This window comes from Pelophylax lessonae (assembly GCF_965119305.1).
Source record: "Pelophylax lessonae genome assembly, chromosome: 8".
NCBI lineage: Eukaryota > Metazoa > Chordata > Amphibia > Anura > Ranidae > Pelophylax > Pelophylax lessonae.
The window spans coordinates 248,205,986-248,233,624 of NC_138775.1; the positions used below are offsets into that span (position 1 = coordinate 248,205,986).

The window sequence follows — 27,639 nt, forward strand, 5'->3', positions numbered from 1 at the left end:
AGGACCCGTGATGCCCCATTACTGACCAGAAAACTTAAGGATTTCAGAATTTCAGATATGTATACTGTGATTTTTTTAAATGAAAAAATTTGTTAAATAGTCCACACTTATTAGCAATAGTAAAATTACAGTTACCAAACGAACAGCATAAATAAGCCTGTAAACCGCAATGTGTAGGGAATGTTTTAAACCCACAAAATGGCCATCCTCCGTGCGTGGGGACGTTTATGCGAACTGGCTCCACCCAATGCGTTTCGTCATATAGACATCATTAGGCTAATACATATGGGAAATACTTACTATACTATGAAGTTTTTCTGCTGATTCTTTTGATCCTCATGTGCCTAAACTCGTTGTGTGCATAAGCTCCTTAAATCGGGAACAATTGATCAAGATAAGATGCTATGTAATCGCTGTCAAATCACACAATTAGCATTCGACCATTATGAGAGTAGTGGTCCAACCTAGAGGGTCCAGTGTGTGGAGTATTGTGAGTGGAGAATCTTTTTTGGCACCTTGATTGGAATCTTACACCTCTTACCCTGATCTTTATTGATTTTTCCTATATGGGCTTTTTCTGAAGCGCTACTTGTATTTTATATTTTATACCAGATTACCTATGGCTAGAGCCTGGAAGACCCCTATGTTAAGCTTTGAGGCAGTTCAAAAAAAACTTTTCAGAATTTAGCAACCGTGAATACCTTATTCACAGTCACAAGGACTTACCCATTCTCCCCTGTCTATATATCTATGCTGAGGAATTGGCCCCCTGGGATCCTTCCTCTTTTAATTTTGCCCTTCTTTACTTTCTTTCCTTCCTGCTCTTCTGCCTTATTCACTGTTCTCACTTCTTTACCTACGGTCATTGAAACGTCTCTATGAAACCTTCTCCAGTGGACTAACATTATCAGCTGCATTAGATCGTTATGCCTTCTGTGATGAATTAGCTCTGATGTTTTCATCCAGCTTTCCCTACATGGATGTTTATAAGTCAGGTTGCTTGTCATTATGTTAACCTGCCTGTGTTTTTTGCACCATGCACTACGTCCACATTTGACAAATTGTCATATTTTTTCGAGACCTTGTCAGGTTGAGTTGCATTGTTTTATATAGAAACATCATCTGTAAATGTTAGTTTTTGGATGCCTTTAAGTGGGTGTCCTAATGGGTGCCTTGCATTTCTGTTGGGTTTCATTCTTACCAAGAAGACCCACTGGTGTCCCCATTCTTGAGATTCATGGTCTCTGTTAGTTCTGGTGACCATTGTTACTGGTACTGAACCAAGGGTAAATAAAACATTTTGAGGGCACTTTTTTCTGTGTCAGCTGTCTATCAGGATTTCCTTTACTGTAGAGAGATCTCTCCTGACCTCCTGTTGTGTCTTTAGGACAGGAAATAAAGGAAAATGCCCCGAAGTGACATGGGTTTTACATGTTCACCACTCTGTCCAAAGCATCAAAAGTTTTGGTTTTAGATATACTGTAATACAAACCTTTTCTTCAATATATTTCTCCCCAGTAGCACAGATTCACTTTTCCTCACCACTCCATTCAGTTGCCAAAGAAAGAAAATAACCAATACTTCCAAGTATGGAGAACCATGTGACTCACTCACATCAGTCACCAAGCACCAGTGCTGTCCCGTGTGCATCTGAATGGAACACAGGGGTAGCAAAGGTAAGGTAGGTGTATGAATCCTGAAGAAATGCCGACACTTTGGTAAAATCCAAAAGTAGGCAGCCTTTATTAAATGGAACAGTGTATAAAATCCACAGAGAGCCACACATTTTGGCTGTTGTGCTTAGTAGTTCCCAAAGTGCTGGCATCTCTGTGAGATTCAGATTCTACGGGGCTGACAGACGCTGATAGTTTGAGCACTGGTGAACACTAGAGCTGGATAAAATGAGAATCGCAATTTTCTTGCTTACAGTAAAGATCACGATTCTGTCACGAATCTCGGCATAACATCATCTTTCACATTATACAAAAAAATTGGGCTAACTTTGCACTTTAGTTTTTTTAAGTTAGAAAAAGTTTATTTTTTTTCCCAAAAAATTGCTTTTAAAAGACTGCTGCGCAAATACAGTGTGACATAAAATATTGGAACAACCGCCATTTTATTCTCTAGGGTCTCTGCTCAAAAAAAAAATACTGTTTGGGGGTTCTAAGCAAGTTTCTAGCAAAAAATACTGATTCTAACTTGTAAGCAACAAGTGTCAGGAAACGGCTTAATCTCTAAGTGATTAACCTGACCTCATTTGCAGACTGAAGTTCATCCCTTTGATCTAAAAGAACCAAATGATACAATGTTTATTTTTATCCCAGCGCTAAAGCTCTATTTACACCTGAGCATATCATTTTCAGGTGTTTTTTTGGGCGTTTTTCAGGCGTTTTTTTAAAGCGTTTTTTGCAGGTGTTTGGAGGCAGGCATTGACATCTAACAAAAACGCCTGTAATCTGCCAAAAAAAGAAGCTCATGTACTTTTTTGAGCTTCAGGCCTCTTGATTCAGGCAACACAACGCTTATATGTGAACAGGGGCCATTGAAATGAATAGGATTTTGCTTGTTGGGTGTTTTGAGACTTCAGAGATGAGCTTTTTACGAGCTGAAAACGCTCAGGGGTGAACAGGGGCTAAGAAATGTTGTAATAAACTTTTCCGGCTGCCTTTTTTTTTTCACAGCTCTGAGCAGAGAACGGCTCTACACTTGTTTAACATGAATTGTGGAAATGCCGGATTAAGATCGTGAGGGGGGTTGAATCGAGATTGTGATTTTTTAACGATTTAAAAAATATATATTTATATTTAATAATAATAATTTATATTTAATAAATGCACCTAATGTTGGAAAAATATTAACAAAATTTGCAAGATACAGTCCTGCTACGATGGCTCTTAATGGCGCTAACATGAGACAGACATTATGTAAAAAATTGTCTTTTCTTTAAACATAAAAAAAAACACAATACATGCCCATGGGCGTGCATTGTATTTTTTTACATGTTTAAATAAAAGAAAATTTTTTACATAATGTCTGTCTCATGTTAGCGCCATTAAAAGCCATCGTAGCAGGACTGTGTCTTGCAATTTTTTTCTAGTATGTACTCTATTAGGATGCGGCACTGATAAAGGTCGTTCTTTTTTACTTTTCTAATGCTGTAAAAAGAAAACGTGCATTTTTTATTTATTAATGCAAAGCATTCCCATGGGCGTGTATTGTGTTTTTTACATGTTTAAATAAAAGACAATTTTTTACATAATGTCTGTCTCATGTTAGTGCCATTAAAATCCATCGTAGCAGGACTGTGTCTTGCAATTTTTGTTAGTATACTAGACATTAAGCCCGTTAAATTAACGGGTGCTAGAACATATGTGGTCAAACATTTGTAAAAACATACTTGTTCCAGTACAAAAAAAAAGTGGACAACCATGCAGTTGATTTCTATCTTATCGTATTTATTCTTTAGAAATATTAAAGAAGAATAATGTGAAAAATTTCACTTTTCTATTTTTTTTTTTTTTTATGTAGTAAACAAAAACAATTAAGGTACGGTAAATGTTGCTTAAGTGCAAACCTTTTCAAACAATTGTAAATATACAAAATCAGTAAAGTTTTTTTTTTTTTAATATCTGTTCTTTTTTTTTTTTTTTGGGGGGGGGGGGGGGGTTATGTTGAATTTCTAACATCATTTTCCTGTTCTTCAATAGATGTATTTTCTATTCTTTGCCTTTTGGCCTTTGTAATGTTTAACTCAACTTGCTGAGTTGAACACTCTTCTTCTAAATTGTATATATGTATCTGTTTGGTTTAGTCCTATAGCCTCTGTCAGCTCTGCGTCCCTGTTGCCCTAGCAACGTCGGGGACATGCGCAGAGCTGACTGAGCGGCTCTCGCTTATCGCTATTTCTTTTCTAACAATGCGAGAGCCGCATGACGTAGCCAGCTCTGTGCATAGCGTCCCTGTTGCCCTAGCAACATCGGGGACAGGCGCAGAGCTGACCGAGCGGCTCTCGCGTGTGAGTGCGCACCCGCCACGTGCCCGCGCACACCCGCCGCTTCAACATTTTCAGCTGGCCGCCTGAAGTCTCTGCGATCCAAGTCCCTACGGCTGTCCGTGGGGCACATGCGCAGTAGCGCATCCCATGGACACAGGGACTGGATGCAGAGACACTTGTAATTTATATAATAAGATACACTATTGGGATGCGACACTGGTAAAGGTCTTTCTTTTTTACTTTTCTAATGTTGGACAAAGAAAACGTGCATTTTTTATTTTATTTTATTTTTTTGCATTTGCAAAGCATTCCAGGCACGATCAGCGGGTCTTGGGTGCATCCAGCTCCTGCAGACTATTTCTTCAGCCCCAGGTCCATACCGTGGTACAGACATTCAGCTATGGAGCTTGTGAACAGTCCCTCTGCTGTGGTGACAGAACTTGTAGTCTTTACAATTACAGATCTCTGTGAATGGACGATACAGCTGGGCAGAGGAAAATTTACACCAAATCCAAAATCAAACAGAAGCCTGTGGGGAGAAGCACCCCAGGATTCAGATCTAGGAATGCAAACAGTGGTAGATTTTTTTTTAACCTCCATATATTTTGTACATGAGTTTTTCCAGCTTTCTACTTCGGCTCTATATTTAGTACCTTTGGAAACTAAAAATTATTTTTGAAGATCGTGGAATGCAGGCGATTTCCTTTATTAGTTTTGACAAAGCGCACCAATCCTCACGGCACCATTACGGGGTGTTGGACTGCATGCCCTTAGCCAGCTGTAATGGACTTGGCGCCTTGCTCGTTGAGTAGACCTCAGATTTCATCACGCTAAACCGCCATCTATGATTGCAAGGGAATTTGCCAACTTGTTAACCACAAGAAAGGCCAGTATGTTATTACACGCTACAGCTGCTCCTCTTCTCAGATGCCTGCTTGATATGCGCATTGAGGATGCTTTTCTGAACCCCTTCAATACCACAAAGAACAGGGATTAATAGCTGACAAAATAGCCATCCCACTGTTTAAAGTTAAAGCCCAACTCCAGCCTAAACTTTGCTTTTTATTTTGGATAGAAGGTAAAGCTGGCAATGGACACTACATAACTGTTTTCCGATCTGGACATCTATCTATTTTTGGAAATTCATATATTTAGGCAATTATATAATTGTTAGCATACCTGCAGACGGTGGTGGCCGAGCACTCTAATGGACATACATTCAATTAAGGTTTTTTATGAAGTGGTGGAAGTAAAACATACTGGGGTTGATTTACTAAAACTGGAGAGTGCAAAATCTGGTACTGTATAGAAACCAATCAGCTTCCAGTTTTTTAAAAAAGTAATTAAACAAGCTGAAGTTAGAAGCTGATTGGCTATGATCGCCAGTCCTCAGGAGGGATGTTTTGGAGCTGGAGAGAATCCAGAGAAGGGCAACTAAACTAATTAGGGGATTGGAGGACCTTAATTATGAAGAGCGTCTGCAATCGCTTGATTTATTCTCCCTGGAGAAGAGACGCCTGAGAGGGGACATGTTAGCAATTTATAAATATCTCAATGGTGATCTCGGCATAGAAAAAAAGCTATTCAGTCGAAGGGATTGCATGAGGACTTGAAGGCATACAATGCGATTAGAGGAGAAGCGTTTTAACCTCAGACAACGTGGGTTTTTTTTTACTGTTAGAGCTACAAGATTGTGGAATTCTCTACCACAAGAGGTGGTTCCTGCGGGAAGTATGGTGGCTTTCAAAAGACTCTTAGACGTACATCTCAAGGATCAGAACATTCAGGGGTATGTGAGATGATTACGGCCACACACACTTACACAGGTTGAACTGGATTGACTATTGTCTTTATTCAACCTCACCTACTATGTAACTATGTAACTATCATGCACAGCAACATCAGATTTTTCACTCTCCCGTTTTAGTAAATCAACCCCGATTTGTTGTTCAATTTTAGTCCACTGTGTTTTGGAGAATACAGAAAGCTTGATGAAAAGAAAAACGTCAGTGCTAAGCTTCTCACTGACATGGATCCGATCACGATCACGGCATTGGAAGTTTAATGTTACTGGGGAAATGGAAGGTGAGAGCAACTTTATGAAATAGACCTCCATTGATTCTCTAGGGTGCTGTCTGGTTTCAACGTCAGGGGATTGGAGAACACAGATTGAGGAACTTTATGACTTTAGCAGAGCCGCAGTTCTTGCTACAAAGCATTAGTTGCTAAATGGTTGACTTGTTTTCCAGCCTAGAATTGAAAATCTGTGAAACATGTAGATCAGCAATACCCAAATGGCAGTGCTGTTTATTTAAAATGCCTCCAAATAAATGTTTTTTTTTTAGTTGTGGGTAGAGTGGTGAGGTGTTAGGACCACTGTCAGGTTTTTAATGCTGATAAGTCTCAGGAAGAAACTAAGGATCCTGCAGAATTCCTTTGGTGTGGAATAGCTGCCAGCCCTGAAACCACATGCCCTGTCCAGAGACTACTACAATGAATTTATAATAGAATAACCCAAGGGCTCCAGCACTATCCTACCACCCTTCACAGGTTTTATTGCTCTGTGTCCCCAAAAGGGAGATTCATTTTCTCTCTTTGTCCTGGTGATTAATGTCACTAGGAATGAAAGTTTGGCAAATTTCTTGATTTGAGTTCTCACCAGAACAGGAGTTGAGGGGAAATCTTTCATTGGGGACCCTTGATTAAGTGACAACTGTCTATGAGGGGATTTACCTGCTTTTTAGGGATTTTCTTTCACCTCTCTTGAACAGGACACAGGTGAAATAAAAACTAATAGGGTTATAGCCATTAACTAATCTATCGAAAATAAAAAGAAAATGTTTTGGCTTCAGATATACTTTAAAGGTAAACTCTTTTTTTTTCATTTAAATATAGTACTTTATGAAACCTTTCAGATACACGGACTGGTACTTAACCACTTGCCGACTGCCTAACGCCGATCTACGTCGGCAGTCAGCCCCTCACAGGCAAAGTGACGTAGGGCTACGTCACTAGCTTGTGAGGGTCTAGGGAGCGAGCGCGCGCTGCCGGAGGTGCGCTCCCGCTCCCGCGTGGTCACGGACCCCCCCGCGCGTGTGACCAGCGGACCCAGCGGAGAGGGAGAATGTCAGGCAGCTTGTGTAAACAAGCCACCTGTCATTCTCCTCGCTGTAAAGACACTGATCACACGGATCTAGTATGTAGATCCGTTGATCAGTGTCCTTACAGCTCAAGCCACAGCCAATCACAGTAGAAAGCACGCCCCTAGGGATACACACAGCCCCTCCCTCCCAAATAAAGTTAACCCCTTCACTACCAGTTTATTTTTACAGTAACAGTGCATATATATAGCACTGATTACTGTAGAAATGTCACTGGTAACCCCAAAAGTGTCACAAATGTCAGTCAAGGGTCCGATCTGTCTGCCCCAATGTCGCAGTACCGCAAAAAAAATCGCAGATCGCCGCCATTATGCGTTAAAAAAAAACAACAAAAATGACAAAAATCTTTCCCTTTGTTAGTAAACGCGATAACTTTTGTGCAAACCAATCAAAATACGCTTTTTGCGATTTTTTTTACCAAACATAGGTAGCATAAAACAAATTGGCCGAAAATGTTAAAAAATTTAGATTTTTACATTTTTTTTTAGGGAAATTTCATATAAAAAAATGTGAAAAATATTGCTATTTTTGCAAAATTTACGCTATTTTTTTGTTTATAGCGCGTGATCAAAAAATTGCACGGGTGATCAAATACCACCAAAAGAAAGCTCTGTTTGTGGGAAAAAAAGGACACCAAATTTGTTTAGGTACAGCGTCGCACGACCGCGCAATTGTCCGTTAAAGTCACGCAGTGCCGAATCGCAAAATACCCCCTGGTCGGAATGGGGGTAAAATCTTCCGGGGCTTAAGTGGTTAAAAGCAGAAATAAAACAAACTTTGGGAAAACTAAAGATAACTGATTCGTAGGCCTGAATAATGCAACCATCTTCTTGTTTGAATTGATTTCCCGACTTATTCCCTGCCTATATTAAGGTATTATATGGACGTATGCAGTGTTGACGGACTAATACTTTAGGATATATATGGGAACACCCATCTCCAATAGTAATAGTAAAAAACAAAAATTAATCAATCGGACCAGCCTATGTTAATACGTTAAGATGCTGAGAAACGATTTTCTTTCCCCCTTTTCCTTTCCTTTTTTTTTTTTTTTCTTTATATTACTATAGAGTATAGATTTTGATATTGTGATTATTCTTTTTTATTATGTTTGTATGACTTGTTGGCTATAAAAAAATTAATAAAAATAGATTTAAAAAAAAATAAATAAATATAGTACTTTAAAGCCACAAAATATATAAATCCATTTCTTTTGCATTAAATGTCTTTACCAAACCAGGATATTACCTTGGCAAAGTGGTGGTGACATCATCACCTTGCTGTATATAGCCTGTGCAGAGTTAAGAGCTATGGGAGGGACACAGCAGGCTCCACCCACTAGGGGCTGCAGAAAACTTGAAGGGGGTGGAGTCAAGACAAGACAAGACAGTCACCCTGCACAAAGAGACAGAACAACAGTGACCGGTCTTTGTTACAGGAAGCTTCTGCACAGAAGCAAAGTAACACACTATAGAAAATGTAAGTAAAAATACACATTTCTTGTATTTAGACCAACGGTCTCCAACCTCCCCGACACCAGGGACCCCAAGACAGCCCCTCTGTGGACCGGGGGATGTTTGCAGGAAGGGTTGGGGGTGCAGCCTGTAAGCGGGGGGGGGGGGATAGAGGTTCATGTGAGTTCCTGATCTTTCTCTAGGAAATAGGTAGAGGAATGACTGTGAGCATCTACCTGTGGCGGACTAGGACAGAATGTTGTCAGGTGCAATGAGCGAGACAGTTGGGCACCCTGCCCTGTGTTATGTGAATGAATTCTCCAGGCGGAAAGTGGTGCTGGGAGAAGGGAAGCGCGCCCTCTGGTGTTTGGAGGGTGGCAGTGCAGATTGATGCTGGATCATTCAACCACTGCCCACCCCCCAGCAGGTCAGGGACTGGCACCGGTCTGCAGCGCGTGGGTGCGGGAACTCTGATTTAAACAATATTTAAACAATATATACTAATCTTGGAGTTCAGGTTTTGGGCTTTAGAGGTTAATACAGGTGGTACAAATTGTACTTATAACTTAATTTTATATAAAATTGTGCTCAAATTTTCCATATATTCCCATTTCTGTTCTACCTGGAGCCTCTGCATATGTTCACTTGCCACGGGATTAAAATTCAAAAATATTGGAATTGCCGACTGATAACAAGAGTTCGCTTCATACAACGAATCTCACTTAATCATAACCGGGGATCTTTGTCTAATATAATGTCATCTCAAATGTGTTTGGCCTCAAGAAGTCAGAGATGAGATGACAGCCTTCTCTAAACAATGGTATTAAAACATCACAATCTGAAGAAGTTAAGGAAAGCTCTCAGCCACTTAACACCTTCTCACGGGTCTCAAGCTGTGGAGGACCAAACAGAATGTTTTAGGTCAGGCCAATACACATGGTTCGTATTTGTCCACGTTCACAAAACTAGCTCTCTGTATGGAAACAGAATGTCATAAAATTGTGAGTAAAAGGGTGTCACGTTTTGTGTGTCAGCTCAAGTACTTAGTGATTCCTGTATGTGGAGTCTCCCCCAGATTACTTATATAAACAGCATCAGCTGCATGGTTACATGAAGCTCAGTTAAAAGAGTATTAATAGCCAGCTGGATTCACATAGACTATCACTTGTTTACGTTGAGATTGATAGAGTAAAGTACTGATGGTAATATATGGCAGGGTGTGTGATATGGATTGAATAAATGTACCGTATTTTCCGGCGTATAAGACGACCCCCCTAATTTTCATCTACCGGTAATACTTATACTTAGGTTACCTTGGAGATATTATACTCGGCGTATAAGACGACCCCAATTTTTGGGTGATTTTTTTGAGGTTCAAAAGTAGTCTTATACGCCAGAAAATACAGTATTTAAAAACCAGCCCCATCCTAAAATTTTACAAGGGCTGTACCAAATGTAAGGCTAAACTTTTTTGTTAACTTTGGTCATTCAAATTTCACAGTTGGAAGAGTATCTCTTCCTCTATAGAAACTCTAGTACCCTCCTAGTTAGGTTGCTAGCAGTTTGAGGCAAATTAAGGTTTTGGCTCCTCTGTAGCCAGTGGAGCGATGTTTGATTGGTTCTGTTGGTTACAGGCTTGACTGCTTTCCTCTGATTTCTAGTAGGTTCCAGAACTTAGTGGGTGGAAGAGGCAGACCCTCACTTGCATATTCATACTGCCTCAACCAGTATGAAGAATGACCAGTAGGGTGCTGAGGTGTGTATAAATAGGCTGGGGCCAGGAACAGCAGGGTCCTTGTTCTCGTGGGAGAAGACCCAGCCTGAGGGCTCTCTGGCCCCTTAGCTGAAGTTTAGAAGATGCCATCTAGGTCCCAGCTGAAGGAGAATTGGTGGACCTACGTCCAAAGTTCCTGAGAGCAGTTTAACGGAAGTGCACAGAGGATCTGATGTGGATGTACACGGTACTGCAGTAAAGTACCTAGCACACTGTGAGCACCAACCTTAAAAGAAAGATCCTAGAGACTTGGTAATGCTTCAAGAGCATTCTTCAGACTTGTTGTCTCAGTACTACTCTTGCATGGGGTCCCCTAAGTTGTAGCTCACCCTGGAAAGACAGTTGCAGTCAGAGAGTCTCCTCCATTACCTTTTGCACTGAATCTGGAGAATTACAAAGCTCGCCCTGCACCCTACCCAAGTTTATCAAGCAATAAATCTAAAAAAGACACTTTCTGCCTGGTTCTTGTGAGGAGAGACAAATAGAAATTGGGACCCATCAGGGGTCAGTACACTGAATAACTCTTTTTCTTTTTCTTTGCAGGTAAATAATGGATTCCAAGCAGAAGCAACATGTCCTCATTGAGTTCTTGATGAAGAAAGACTGCAGGCTGTCCGACTTCCACAGAAGGTTACAGACTGTTTACAGAGATGACACCATTGACAAGAGTCGCCAATGACAAGACATTGCTCCTGTCAATAGTGTAATCTTCGTAAATATTATGTAGAATTCTGCGGATGTCACACAGCCTGCACCCTTCCTTTGTTAAGAACTCATGTTGCTTCTGCTTGGAATCCATCAGTCTTCTGCTTCTTCTTTCACCACCCAGTCACAGGTTGGAGAAAAGACAAGAGCACCACTTAACTCAAGCAGAGAAAAATCTGCTCTCCTCCCCTGCCAGACAGGGCTGTGCTGTCAGATATAGCTGTGTAAATCTTAAGACTGGATGGACAAAATTTTACAAATCCTTTAGAAGTTGAAAAAGGCCCCATATATATATTTCATCTGTCTATTTAAGTGTTTGCCTGGACTTCAGCTTTGTAATTTGAGAAAGTCTCTGTAGGAATGTGTATGGGCAAGCTTTTCAAAATAATACATCTTTAGTCACAAATGGACAGTTTTTCTCATTCCTCAGAAAATTATTTCTGACTCATTATTCAAAAAGGTAAGTCAGGTCTTGTTAGATAAATCAGCAGAGAACCGGTTTGTATGAGGACAACTCAGAAAGCAGTTTGCCCAATCACAACCCACACAGAGGAGCTGGAATCAGGCAGATATCAACGCCCAACAGCTCAGGTCAAAGCTTCATTTACGAGCCTCAGGGGACATCTTTTGAGAGCAAATCTTCATTGTTCTGTCATTTTGTTTTGGTCAGGACAATTTTAGAGGATAATGAAAACTTTTCCTGACTCAGAAATTTTAATAAAACGCAGCCTCGCCTCACTTAACAACATGTGTTACATATATTTTTATTGATTTTTTTTTTTGGATAGTGATGATTAGTCAAATTTTTTAAGGTTTATTGCCAAATATTCATTTTATCTTTTGTGTTCTATACTTTTCATCAGCCAGCGTGGGTGTTTGTGGTATACCCACATCTTGGCCGCAAGTCTTGTACTTTTATTTGGTCAACTCATTTGCAACAGCTGAAATATTTTTGAGAACATATTATGCAATCTTGATTTGTTTAGCCTAAAGCACCCCATAAAAAAAAAGTTCACTTATCTTCCACCCACCGCCCCCGTCCCTTGACTCAACCTAACTGGCCCTGGCCATCCACAGATGCATTATTTTGTTCTGATGCTCGCAATTCCACAGTTTGTTTTTACATTTAAGATCATAAGTCTTCATTGTCATGGCCGCACATTACAACCCCATAGACATCTATGGGACTGTCTCCAGCCATGGGACGAAGCCCTATCTATGGGGCACTAATGCACAGATGAACGTAGAACAGCAAAATTTGCTCTGCTGGATGTAGGAAAGCAATAAAACTGTGGCCATCGAAATCAGGATAAGTAGGCATCTATGAAGGGGAAGAATGGTGGGGGAAGGGGGCAAAAAAAGGACAAATCAACTTTGTATTATTGTGTCTTTATTCTTTAATCGGCTTGATGATGTTGGTAAATGAAAGTCATTTTTTTGGGTAATTTACATATGAATTTGGGCCCTCCTCAATTAAAAACCACTAAATTTGTACCTCCATATTAAAAAAAATGTGCAAACATATTGTAGTAAAAAAAAGTCTGCTGAGATGTGCCTAATAGTAGCTATACATGCTTCAATAAATGTCCAGTTTCTTTTCTGATCAACCCCTTCTGGTAGGAATATTTGATCCATAGTTGACAACCCATTCGAATGATGTTATACACAGGGTAATGGATTTCAACTGATAGTTAAGATATGATCATAACTTGCTATCATAAGTTATCAATTGCATCTTTGTGTCTATCATGCTTTTTCCTGCATGAGGAAGGGCTAGAAACTCCGTCACTTCATTTTTGTTAAAAATATGGAAATTGAAGAGCCACACCACTACCTTAAGATCTAGATTATTATTATTATTATTTTTATTATACGGTTCAATTACAATACAGTTCAATACAGAAGGAATAGGAGGGCTTTGCTCATAAGGCTTACACTCTAAAGGGAGGGAGAGGTGGTACAAAAGGTAATAGCTGGGAGGGGGATTATCTGATGGAGGTGACTCGGGTACAGTTCTTAGGTGGAGGTGAAGTAGGCTTCCCTGAATAAGTGAGTTTTCAGGCATCGCCTAAAGGTGGACAGGGTAGGGACTGACTGGACATACTGGGGAAGGGAATTCCATAAGATAGGAGAGGCTCTGGAGAAGTCCTGGAGGCAAGCATGGGAGGACGTAACAAATGAGTTAGAGAGCAGGAGGTCTTGGGAGGAGTGAATAGGATGATTTGGGTGACATCTGCAGATGAGGTTGGTGATGTAGCTGGGGGGGGGGGATGTAGTGAATGGCCTTGGATGTTGTGGTTAAGATTTTGAATTGTATATGGTGGAGTAGGGAAAAACAGTGAAGGGATTGGCAGAGAGGAGCAGCAGTCATAGATTGGCTAGTAAGGTGTATTAGTCTAGCAGCAGCATTCATAATAGGCTGAAGGGAGGAATGTCTGTGTAAAGGTAAGCCATTGAGGAGGGCGTTACAGTAGTCAAGGTGGGAAATAATCAAGGAAATAATAAGTTGTTTTGTGGTGTTGTTAGTCAGGAAGGGATGAATTCTAGAAATGTTGCAGAGGTTAAGTAGGCAAGATGTAGCCAGTATTTGGATGTGGTGGCTGTAAGAGAGGTCAGAGTCTAGGATGACTCCCATAACCTTTCCGTGTGCGGAGGGACCAATGGCTGTGCTGTTGATCGCAATGGTAAAGTCATGGGGAGGAGGAAATATTACAAGCTCGGTTTTAGAAAGGCTGAGTTTAAAGCGGAGTTCCGGCCTCGGGGGTGAAATTTAGATAAAAATACCCCCGGGACACTCAGGGCATTCCACAATGGATAGCCTCTGTACTGTCCTGGGTCGCACTTACCTTTTAGAAGAAATACTTACCTTGAAAATTTCTTCTCCAACGCTGCCATCTCAGATGAGGGCAGCTGAAACCAGCGCGTCCCCTTCTGCTTCCTCTTCCGCGTCCTCTTCTCCCAGAATGCGCCTGCACCGGCCCCGCTTGTCACTTCCGGTGCGGGCGCGTCATCCCTCCACAGCTTCTGGGCATGCCCAGAAGCTGTTTAGCAGGGAATGACGCGCCTGCACCGGAGCTGACGAGGGGGGGCGGTGCAGGCGCATTGATTCCTGGGAGCGATGACGTTCAGCTCCCAGAAATCATTACAAGGAGGAAGAGACGGCGCAGGCCATGGCCACAGAGGGAGGAAGTGGAAGAAAGGTGAATATATTTTCTTCAATAACAAGGTAAGTAACCCAAAAAAAAAATCGTAATTATCCATTTGTTTTTCAGGTGACCTAGAGCAAGCGGATGGCCCAAAATCGATTTTGTTGATTTTGAGGCTGGAACTCCGCTTTAACCTTCCTAGCGGTATTCCCGAGCGTGACTCGGGTTAGATTTTAGAGCCAAAAGCGGTAACCCCGAGCCACACTCGGGGTAGCGCTAGGAAGATCGCTGGATCCTGGTAGAGGTTTTACTTACCTTTTCTCCGGGATCCAGCGAAGTATGCGGGCGGTATGCGGCGGCGGAGCTTCCTCCCGATCGTCTGCGAGCCCCGGCTTCCGTCTCCGGCGACGTGACGTCCACCGGGGGGTGGAATCGGCGGCAAATTCGAATGTAAAACACACCAAACACACTGATACCGTTCAAAATAAAAAAAAATCACATTACATTGCCCCCCAGTGCCCTTTCCTGCAGTTTTACTGTACTTTTTATGTAAATATATGTATATATATTGCAAAATAATGGTACCGCTTTCAGCACCTAAAATCCAAAAGAATCATACCGCCAGGGAGGTTAAGGAAGTAGTGTGACATCCATACTGATATGTTGCTTAGCAAGTTTGTGATATGTGAGGAGATTGAGGGAGTGGGTTGAGGAGTCGAGAGATAGATCTGGGTTTCGTCAGCATAGATACAATTATATTCCAATAAAAGTAAGGGGGACAATCCAAAGAGTAGCCAATGTTTTTTGGGTGTCCAAAATATGATATGTTACATTACAAGCCAAGGAAACTGTGGAGTTCCTCTGGGGCGTAGATCCTGCTCAAAATCCATATTATTTACATCGACATCAATACTTTAAGATAGCAAAACAAATAAGATAACCTTACGGGTCTAGCACAGTTTTTCTACTTTCCTCAATTAGGTTTTTATTCTTATCTGTGTCTCCAATTGGGATGGTTTACCAGTGAGGGAATAACGACAATTTTGAGTTGTCAGCAGAGCAGAAATAGAAATGTTACAGTGGTGACACTTGTTTCAGTGACAGCTATCTAGCAGGAAAATGCTTGTATTTTGGATAGATGTTCTCTTACTTGTTGTTGTTCCTATGGGAAAGGAAGTAAAGGCAATTCTCCCCAATGGGACACAGATGGCAAAAAATAAAAAAAATAGGGGTTGGGCTTTCTATATACCTTAAAGTGGAAGTCTAGGCTAGCTCTAACTAAGCTTACCTAACTCCTATACTAAATACCCTGAAGAAGGAAGATAAGAAAGATGCTTTTACTTACCTATTCTCAGGGTGCTCTGGTCTGATCACATGGCTGGAGCACCCTGAGTATAGGTAAGTATAAGCGTCTTCCTTTAAAGCGGAGTTCCGGGCACAAAAGTGACCTAATCGATTTTGTGGCCATCCGCTTGCTTGCTTCACCTGAAAAGGAATTGGATAGTTAGGATTATTTTTTTTTTACTTACCTTGTAATTGTAGAAAGCAATACTCACCTATTTTCCACTTCCTCCCTCTGTGGCCGCGGCCCGCGCCGTCACTTCCGGTTTGCAATGATTCCTGGGAGCTGAACGTCATCGCTCCCAGGAATCAATGCGACGGCACCGGCCCCGCTCGTCACTTTCGGTGCGACACCGCATTCCCTGCTAAACAGCTTCTGGGCATGCCCAGAAGCAGTGTAGGAATGCGGCGCCACACCGGAAGTGACGAGAGGGGCCGGTGAAGCCGCATTCTGGGAGAAGAAGACGCGGAAGAGGACGCAGAAGAGGATCGCACTGGCTTCAGCTGCCCACAACAGAGATGGCAACGCTGTAGAAGAAATTTTATAAGTGAGTATTTCTTCTTGCAGGTAAGTGTGAACCGGGACAGATCAGAGGCTAGCCATTGTGGAATGTACTAGCCCTGACTGTCCCGGGGGTATGTTCATTGAAAAAATGTTTCTGTGCCCGGAACTCCGCTTTAACTGGGTATTTAGAATGGGATTTAGAAGGGGGGTGGGAGTAGTTTTAAGCTTTGATAGAGCTAGCCTGGAATTCTTATTTAAAGATGGTATAAACTTAGAACAGCTTTGATTTTGTTTTTTCTTGAAGTTTCTTTTGATACAGTTTTCGTTACAGAATAATGTTCTTTAATCTATATTTCTGGTAAAAAAAAAGAAAATAGCACAGTATCTATTCTGCAGCAACTTCCCACTGAGAATCTGATAAGAGGAAGAGAAAGTTGGACAAATTCTTACCTTAACATTGTTGGGACATGGCTTTAGACAGCTTTACCATTGGATGAGGTCAGCTATCTTTTGAGAAAGTAGAGAAGTGTTATCGAGCACTCTATCTCAGTTGATCAAACATTCCTTTAAACCATCTTTTGTGACAACACGATTAGTCTGGAGTTCAGATATCAGCGGCAAGACCAGGAGAATAAAGTCCACTTTTCTCCTTCCAAGTGCACAAAACAAAAACAACAGAACAAAGAGGTCTGTGTAGGAGCTGGAGAAAGCTTCTCTAAAGGCTTCAGGAAGAAGAAGACTTTCAGGTTGAATCTCCCTTTTCGCTGTAACTCAAGTTTCAGTGCTTTGTACTCCAGGTGGGGAAGAAAATGTCCTTAGAAGTCTTTGTTGACAGAGCTGAAATAGTCAGATGGTTAGGTCTCCTCTGGTGAAAATCTTATCTGACTTTTATTTTACTTGTTGTGTTCATTCTAAAGGCTTTATCTGTGCATGACATATTATCACACTTAAATAATTCCTATAGGCAAAGATAAAAAGCAAATTGTGTGCATCTCCGCAATAAATGGTCAAAAAAAGCACATAATACCAACTGTTGATGTGCCAGAATTATAGCGTGCTCCTACTTTCCTTTTTGATATGACAACGTAGTGGGGTTGATTTACTAAAACTGCTGAGTGCAAAATCTGGCGCAGCTCTCCATAGAAACCAATAAACATCCAACTTCAGCTTGTTCAATTAAGCTAAATAAAATAAATAAAATGATTGCTGGTTTCTATGCAGAGGTGCACCAGATTTTGCACCCTCCAGTCTTAGTAAATTAACTCCAGTGTATTTTTCTCTCGAAATTGCTAAGTATGTTTTTTTCAGCCCTGATGCATTACAAAGATTACCAACCTCTCCTGATTTATCCCCATCCTCATCTCCATAACCCTTCCTTGTGTAGGGACAGAGAGTTATTAGCTTACAAGATTTCTGGCACGATCAACAGGTTTTTATTGCACTTAGCCCCCACCTGACTATGCCTTACTGCAGGGATCTCCAAACGATGGCCCTCCAGCTGTTGCGGAACTACACGTCCCATGAGGCATTGTAAAACTCTGACATTCACAGACATGACTAGGCATGATGAGAATTATAGTTCCTGAACAACTGGAGGGCCATAGTTTGGAGACCCCTGCCTTACTGGCTATGCAGGATCTCATTCTTTCTAATTGTGCCTGTTATTGCTCAGTCACCCTATGCTCTACAATCTATGCTTAAAAAGTACATGAGCTTTTTATTACAGTAAGTTTATTGAAGCTTTTTTGATCCCATAGACTTCAATAGAAGTGACTGTAAATGCATTATACATTTTTTTTGTGTGCGTTTTTACACCTGAAGATCTCCTCTCCTCCTATAGGATTGCTCTCCTTCCTTTGCTCAGCCCAAAAAAAAGAAAAAACCTGAAGATTCAAAGTGCAAAAACACATGAAAAAACTTGTGATATGCTTTTAATACACCTAAATAGCGCCTCATCAAAATGCTTCAAAATCACTGCCAATACGCACTGCTGAGGGGTGAATGCAGGCTTTTTGAACAGATATGACAAAAAACTTTCAGTGGTACTTTTAATAGACAGCTTTAAAATGCTTTTTCTTTTTTAAACCTGCAAGGTAAAGTTTTAACGTGCTAGTATGCATCATATACTAACACATTGTATGAAACTTACCTTAAAACGAAGCCCTCCAATGATGCACTGCCACCGCTGACAGGGCTTCCATCTTCACCCAACTTCCTTCCGGGTTTGTGTCCTCTGGCCGTCTGATTAGCCTTGCCGTGATGACGTCACTCCCACTATTCACGGCACAGCATGCACTGATGATGTCACAGGCCCATTCACAAGTATATATATCTCCTAAATAGTGCACATTTAGGAGATATTTACTATACCTATAGGTAAGCCTTATTATAGGCTTACCTATAGGTAAATGTCAACCATAGGATGTTACTCCCACTTTAACCTCCTTTCATGTTTGCCTGATTAAGAATCAGAAAATGATACATTCTCCAAATCAGAATGCTAAGTCCCCGTTCACACTAAGGCGACCTGTGAGGCGACCTGGTCGCCTCACAGGTCGCCGTAGGTCGCCTTCCATAGGGAAGCTGCGGACCCGTTCTAATAGGAGCGACACAAGTCGCTCCGACTTAGAAAAAGGATCCGGAGCTTCTTTGGGGCGACCCAGAGGCGACCGCCATAGACTTCAATGTTATGAAGTCCGTGGCGGCCGCTCCGAGGTCGCGGCGCGCTGCTCGCACCGCGACCTCGGAGATCGCCCCCCGAAGTCGGATAGCCCCTGTGTGAACGGGGCCTTAATGTACAGTCATATTATATCATATTGTGACTCAATGTGGTATGAAAAACTAAAGTAGAACTAAAGGCAAAGTAAGGGCAAGAGTACGGGAGGGTTATAAGCAGTGGCGGCTGGTGCTCAATGGGCCAGGGGGGCGGCAGATGGACCACACATACCCCCCCCCCCCCCCCCGACCACACCAGCCCGCACACCATGATAGCACCATAATATCATAATCATAATATGACCTTGGTCTCTCAGGCAGTAAATTGTTTATCAAAAAAAAAATGTCATTCTTGAATAAAGTGGGGAATGATCAGAACTTCAGTTGGGTTCACCATCTTTTTCATAGTACTTTCAACAGAGAGCCAGTGAGGGAAATACTTGAACAATAACACAGATAGCATTAATACAGTAATGGGAGTTCCAGCATTCACTTACTCTGCTGAAAAAAAAAAGGATTTCTATCATGTGTTGCGGTTGTAGATTATCGCTCACTTTCTATCTAGGAAAGCTGTGGTCATCAGGACAGTGAGAGAAAATCTTCCTAAGAGATAGCTGGAAAACCCAACAGGCGTTCTAATCCTCTCTAACTCTAATTAATTAAGTTTTTGGTGGACATACACTTCAAAGACTTCTAAACAAACGTATGAGTTGACGATGCCATTGGATTTCCAAAATATACTAAAGCCTGGTACACACTATGAGTTTTAAAAAAAAAAAAACTGTCAGCTCCACTAACGATCTGACATTAGTACAGCAATCTCCCCTGCTGAGCTGCTGTGTTCTGGGGGGGGGGGGCCCGGCCCCCCTGCAAGAACACTCTGCTCCTCCCCATTGACTGAGAACGCAGATCGGGAGCCGGTTGGCTGCTGGTTTTGAAGGATGCTCCCCCGACAGTAGCCGGCCAAACGACAGGCTTGTGTTGGACTGTGTGGGCCGAATGTCGGCCGGTTTTTATTAAACCGCTCGATGTCGCCGGACATTCGGGCCGTGTGTACGAGGCTTTATTGTAACCTACAACAGAACTACTGTATCTGAGAACCACAAACATAAAACGCTGTTTAATTATTTTTTTATACTCAAAACTCCCCTCATCCATCTATATCTCCATGCCTTATTTTGTTGAGAAACCAGTTTGAATAACTGCGGTCATCTTAAACAAGGGCATATGTAGCATTTATTCCCTGGAATCAATCTGCCCTTAGCGTATGCAGGCGGGAGGGTGTGCTTAGCTGAGAAAACCCCTCCTCCTGGTCATTAACCACTTGCCAACCAGTCACTGGGTCTGTACTGCGGCAAAGTGGTGCGATTCCGTCCAGCGACGTAGACCTACGTCGCTGGACTCCTCCCCCTGTAGGCGGCGCTCGCGCGCCGCCGGAGGCATGCTCCCGCTGTTTTCAGTCACAGCGGGAGTCGGGCCAGGGGAGGAGCGGCGGCGATCGTCGGGAAATCGAGTCTGGAGATCTGCCCGCTTGTGTAAACAGAGCGGGCGGATCTCCCAAGTGACAAACAGTGACAGATTGCAGTGTTCAGCATAGCTGAACCTGCGATCTGTCCCTGTGTCACACAGTCACCTCCCCCCACACACGTCAGTAAGCACCAGGCATACATTAACCCCTCCCTCTCCAATAAAATTAACCCCTTCCCTGCCAGTGTCATTTTTACAGTAACAGTGCATTATTATAGCACTTATTACTGTAGAAATGTCACTGGTACCCCCAAAAGTGTCAAAAATGTCAGTCAAGGGTCCGATCTGTCCGCCGCAATGTCGCAGTCCCGCAAAAAAGATCGCAGATCACCGCCATTACTCGTTAAAAAAAAAAACACCAAAAATGACAAAAATCTTTCCCTTAGTTAGTAAACGCAATAACTTTTGCGCAAACCAATCAAAATACACTTATTGTGATTTTTTTTACCAAACATAGGTAGCAGAAAACAAATTGGCCAAAAATTTAAAAAAATTTTGATTTTTACATTTTTTTGGGGGGGAATTTCATATAAAAAAATGTTAAAAATATTGTTATTTTTTCAAAATAAACGCTCTTTTTTTGTTTATAGCGCAAAAAGTAAACGTCGCACAGATGATCAAATACCACCAAAAGAAAGCTCTGTTTGTGGGAAAAAAAGGACGTAAATTTCGTTTGGGTACAGCGTCGCACGACCGTGCAATTGTCAGTTAAATTTGCGCAGCGCCGAATCGCAAAAAGTGGCCTGGACGTAAGACAGCAAAATCCTCCGGTGGTAAAGTGGTTAAGGGGGCAAATCCTTCCGGTTCAGAACTGGTTAAATTGCGAACCCCTATGAAGCAGGAACCTATGTGATTGGTTCAGTGTCTCTAAATTTAGAGCATCAGCACTTTAGAATTGAGAAAAATAAAGAGGTAGTAAATATAACTGTACTTATTATAAATAATAAAGACCTACAGAAACTTTCACCTAGACGATAAGAGTAAATACGTTTGATTAGTAAAGTTATTTCGTGTCTGTATAATGTGACATGATTTCTACGTTCAAGCCTTGAGAAAGGAAAATATGCTAAGTGTCAGGTTGTATTTTTCACCTCAGTAGTCTTTGCTTCGTAACCACAGGTTAGATCAGCCAAAACCAAATGTGACACCTCTGAGGACTGGGTTTCAATTTCAGGCCTTGGTACACATTTTTATTGATTTACCTGACTAAAAATGTTAAGAAGAACACAAAATAATAGAACCGCTCTAACATTCCTGTTTGCATACGTTCTGTATTGCATAGCTATTACTTTCTGAAGGGTTTCCTGAAATTTCTAAAGCTGCAAACAATCCGTATGGTTTACATATGAAGGAAAGGCGATTTTATGACTACCGAAAGGAGTCAAAGAATTTTTGACAGTAATTATTTTAATAGCCAAAAGGGAGGTTTCCGCTTGTGCACAGAAGAGGACCGGCTGTTGTTTTAACTCGATTGGCGACGACGGATCTTTCATGGAAAAGATACTCATCAGGGATGGAACCAAAGCACTCAGGTCAAAGGTCTTCCATAACTACACGACTCCATGTTGTTGTCTGTTAAAAGGAAATCATTTGACACTTTTTTTTCCTCTAAATTTTTACAAAAATTGGTTTACTTCAAGAAAAGTTCTATTTGTCACCTGGGGCTAAAAACAAACACAAATATTAACTGAAGTGTTAGATCTCTGATAACTTTAGATTTTAGACAGAGGTTATGTTTGATGGTTGGGACTTGTAGACTGATATCCTGATAAATTTGGGACTGAAAGCAGAAATATTTTACTGGACAATTTAGCAGAGCAAAAGTGATATAGAAACAGACATAGGCGTGCGCAGGGGGTGTGCTGGGCGTGCCTTGGCACACCCTAATCACACAGTGAGGTGCAAAATCCCCCTGCTGATATTTCACCAAAGCCCCCCAACAGGGCTCCTAAAATACGAAAATAAAGTAATAAAGAAAAAAACAATTGACACCATCTGCTACCCTTCTGATACGTCCATGTTGTAATACATTTTAAAATGTTTTTTCTTTACATTTATTGTTAAGAGTGTGTGTGTACATGCATATGTTGCTTCAGGGTGCACACCCTAATGCTCAGTACACATGATCCGAAAATCGGACGACGCTCCGTCCGTTTTTGTTTGGTTGCTAGGAACTCTCAATTATATTTGCAAATGTGAGGGGTTACTTACGATACGAATTTTCTCGGACGATGATTCAAAAGCTTCCGGTATGCGTAACCACGCTGTAGCGTGTGACGGGAAATGATGTCTACTGCTCATGCGCTGTCTACTGCTCACCATTTTTTTTTCGGATGAACAACATACTGATAATACGATTATCGTACAATGTGTTATAATACGATCAAAATTTTTATGCTTGCACGACCGGATAGTATCCGGCGAACTGTCGTGATCGCCTCTCGTAAGCTGTGTACTAACGATCAGGTTATCGTCCGAACTTTTCACAAGCATTATTTTTCGTCCGATTTTTGGATCGTGTGTACGGGCCATAATGCAATAGGCTGCACACACCTATGGAAACAGAGCTCCTTACATCTCTTCTACCCATACTTATGGTATGTTCATGCCACAAGGGTTGATTTACAAATAGATTGTGCACTTTGCAAAGTGCAGTTGCACTCTACAAGTGCAGTTGCTCCAGATATTAGTAAATGAGCAGAAGTTCTGCTGACTTCCATCATCTAATCATGTGCAAGCAAATATGCAGTTTTTTTTTCATTTTCCTTGCACATGATTGGGTATTCTTTGCAAAGTGAAGCTTAACTAAGCTCTGGAGCAACTGCACTTTGCAAAGTGCACAGTCTATTTGCTTTTAGTAGATCAGCCCCCATATGTGATTGGACTGCATTGGTTGGCTTTTCCAGCGCAGTCCCATCCCATGACAAGGCAAAATGCCTTGTCTGCCTATGTGACCAGTTTACACTACTGATTTGTGGTGTTTTGAGCGCATCCCACCGCCTTGCACCATGCAGCCGGCAATTGAACTTTATGAGATGTCTGAATGACATCTCAATAAAGATTGCTTAAAAAAAAAAGGAAACAGTGCAAAGCGCCGACACCAGTGCATCATTGCTGTGCTGATCCCGGCAGCACCACAACGCACACCAACCGTTGTTGTGAAGGAGCCCTTAAGGTGTTACTAAACCCAGGAGACTGCACTCACTATATCTGGTCTCCCACAATACACAGAACATGGAAATGCAATTATTTTAGTAAAGATAAACTGCTAACCATCCCCCAGAAGACGTCATATGTGACGAAACATGTAGGGAGTGGTTTCCTGGCAGCGCATGACAGTACGGCTCTCGGCTCTTGGCATGGAGCGGAGTTTTACCTGCCCCGTCTCAGCCTACAAGCCAGGGGATCCCGGACGAGTGACGATTGAACTTGCAGGAACGCCACAGCAAGTGTTGAATGCTGCCTATTCATATGCTGATTTTTGATTTTCCGAATGTGAGTGTTAAATTTTATTACCTTAGTCAATAAAAGTTTTAAAACTTTTAATGCAGTATGGGAGCATTTCTTTTTACTTTTTCACATACATACTGAGGAGGATGTAAGTTGAGAAGTCATTGCCCCACAGCTGTTTGGTCTGTCCAATTCATTTGAGGGCTCCAGTCCTGGATACAGCCTTTAACCCCGGATCTTGTGATCACTATAGTGATGCGCTTAACCACTTATAATTTGGTGGTGAGTGAGATCTGGTAAGAAGCCAATTGAATCACTTTTGGTGCATCTTCTTTATCTTCTGAGACTTCTTGGCACATCTTTTACCTGTGTGGAATTTTTCCTTTTCTGGGGACTGCAGGCATCTGCTATTCCAAGTGGACTTTTTATACACTGCACATGGACATATTATGTGGCTATATAGTTACTTGTTATATATCTTCTGTGATTAGCGCTGCACCATACTGCATTGATAAACTGCTAAATACCTTTTCTCATCAGCAGTATATGGCAGTCTTGTGACTTCTATCAGTGTCTGGTTAAAGCTTGTAGGAGGAGTTTTCATTATCCCCTGATTGTCTTATGAGACTGCAGGACCCCTAGTCCTCTGTCTGGATAGTGCTGATTGGCCCTGTGCTGATCACATGCATCCTCCCAAGAAATGAAAAAAAAAAAAAAAAAAAAAAAACTCTCTAGCAATACACACCAAACTGAGCATGTGCAGCTTGCCCCCAAGCTCTATTCTATCAGGAGATGGTTTGTTGACTGTGAAAGAAGGGGAGGATCAGAAAAGACAGGATCAAACAGCCTTTTTACACAGAGTATTAACTCATTGGGTTTCACAGAAAGCATAACAAGCATGCGTTACTGCAAATTCAGACTGTTTTTCCTGTGGGTTTAGTAACACTTTATTGAAAGCTTAGTTTTTTGTGGTGCATTTAAACAGATACAGGCAATTTATTTTTTTACCTTTAGATACATTAAGGGAGGTTTATAATCTCTATAATTTTTTTTTTTCAATTGACCTCACTTAAATAAAGGGATTTTGATATATATTTTCAATTGATCTCACTTAAATAAAGGGTTTTGATATATATTTTGAAGGATTTATATATATACCAAATTTAGTAGCACTGTATGCATATTGATTTTTTTTTTTTCTTTCAATTATTTTTATTTAAAAAAATGTTTTTATCTATACGTTATTTATAAGTTTTTACATATTTACTTTTCACATTGGTTACTAGTCACAGGGTGCTGGAATAGACAGCACTAGGATCACATACCTTGAAGGTAGAAATTGATGGCCTACCATTCACAGCCGCACCAGATTTTGCACTCTCCAGTTTTAGTAAATTAAACCCCATAGTGTTACCGGACGGGAACTAAGAGCAAATCTCTGTAATTAGGACCCAGGCAGCAATATGAATCTGAGAGATATTCTAACCATTCTACACTTCAAATTGGGCTGGAGTTGAGCTTTAGGAAGCAGCTGATGTTCAATTTTGAGGTTAGGTTTTAAATGTTCATCATGTGTTTTTTTCTGAGTTGCTGGGCAGGCTTAGAAAGTGAAATGCTCCTTTTGGCCCTGGAAGCACAATCAGTTGCTGACTATAATCTTGTTTTGACAGGCGCTTTGTGATACGGTGAAACACAAGCACAGGTATTTGTCTATTGAGTGTACTGAAACCTTACTCCACACAGCCAGAACGCAGCAATTTGGTGTTGGCAGGGAACATCATTAGGTGCATTTAGATCATTATCTCGCTAAGAGACCCGAGGGTCCCATTCACATTTTCTGTTTTTAACTGCTTCCGTAACCAAGGAAAAGAATCCCTACCCAGAGGATATTGTGGTTCACGTCTTTAAATTTAGGATTGAACTCATTCGTGCTTCATTTAAAGCAAAAGAGTGGTGTGCAAAAATGCTGTAAGTGCAACTTACGGACTGTAGAATGATGATAAAATAAGCGGTTCGGTAACACTTTTGTTGTCAGGTGTGATTTTTGTTACTGCTGGAGAGTTAAACCACCTGATAGTTTCATCTCTCTCTTGGGGGCTCCTTTGGCAAGATATCTGTGCTCCACATTCCACATGGTGTGGCCATTATGAGGGGGTGTAATGCTCCCTTTTGGATTTATTTTGGAATTTATGTAGAATGCAACATAATATGCAAGACATAAGGGAAGCTAGGGGCTAACTCAGCCCAATAAGTTTCACTGTTAACTGAAATATTACTTTTGCATGGACTGATCCTAAATTTAAAAGTGTTTTTCGGGTTTTAGGCAAATATTGTAAGTATAGAGGTCCGGGGTACTCCTACCTAAATATTTGTGTCCTTTGTGTATTTCTTCTAGACCTGTGCAGTATTGAGAGCATAAAACATTTCCTTTGTGAAGTAACTTCCTCTTATAAAGACTGGTCGCTCCTACTCTCTCTACTTGTGCAGGGTAACTGGTCTTGTCTCCACCCCTCCTGTAGTTTTCTGCAAGCAGGCTGTAGTGAGTGGAGCCTGCTGGGCCCCTCCCACAGCTCTACTTTCGGCACATCATATGTACAGCACACTGATGATGTCACTGCTACTTCACCAAGGTATTACCTGGGTTGACAAAGGCATTTGGTGCACACAAAGTGGATTTATATCCTATGTGGCTGTTGAGGAATACATTTAAATTATGTTTTTTCGTGCCTGGGGTTTAGCTTTAAAATTTGAGTAGCTCTTCTGATTCAGCTGCTTAATAACATAGGTTCATTCTCAAAGACCCATCTTTCTTTACCAGGGGCCAAAAGTTCAGATTTAATGACGTATAAGTGAAATATTGTATTCTGGCCACACTTCGAGGAACAACAACACCCAAAAAAAGGTTTCAAAATAAATCTGTTCCCATGAATAAGAAAAATATGTTTGCCTATGACCTTCATATTTAGTTAACACAATATACTGTATAATTAGATGAACATTGATCACCACCAAAGTAAATAATTTCACTCACCCAAAAATGTAGCAGTCAGTAAAATTTCCACTAATCATTTCTGAAAATATAGTGGGTGCGATCCCCCATTTTAATATTCGCTGGTTGTCTAGTGGGTGCCCTTCTATAGTAATAATCACTGGAGGTTTAGTGGATGCCCCCCAACGTAATAACCACTGGTGGTCTAATGGGTGCCTCCCATAGTAAAATTCACTGGAGGTCTAGTGTGTGTCACCCCTCCATAGTAATAATCATTGGTGGTCTAGTGGGTGCCCCCATAGTAAAATTCACTGGAGGTCTAGTGTGTGTCACCCATCCATAGTAATAATCCCTGGTGGGTGCCCACCTATGGTACTAATCACTGGCGATCTGGTGGGTGCCCTTCTATAGCAGTTTTCACTGTAGGTCCAGTTTGTTCCTCCCATAGTAATAATCACTGGAGATCCAGTGGGTTCCTCGCATAATAATAATCACTGTTAGTCTAGTAGATACCCTTCTATAGTAATAATCACTGGAGGTTTAGTAGGTTCCTCCATAGTAATGATCATTGGTAGTCTAGTGGATACCCGTCTATAGTAATAATCAATGGTGGTCTAGTGGGTACCTTCCTATATTAATAATCACTGGAGGTTTAGTGGGTTCCCCCATAGTAATGATCATTGGTAGTCTAGTAAAAACCCACCTATAGTAATAATCAGTGGTGACCTAGTGAGTGCTCTCAATACAAATAATCACTGGAGGTCTAGTGTGTGCCCCCACTCATAGTAATTATCTCTTGTGGTCTAGTGGGTGCCCATCTATAGTAATAATACCTGGAGGTCTAGTGGATTCCCTCACCCATAGGAATGATCTCTGGA

At 41.4% G+C, this 27,639-nt stretch overlaps 1 protein-coding gene across 2 annotated transcripts in view; it reads left to right on the forward strand.

Moving 5' to 3' along the window:
* The window catches only part of TRABD2B (TraB domain containing 2B), a 443,575-nt gene that overhangs the window by 47,625 nt on the left and 368,311 nt on the right, over positions 1-27,639 (forward strand). The window lies entirely within an intron of this gene.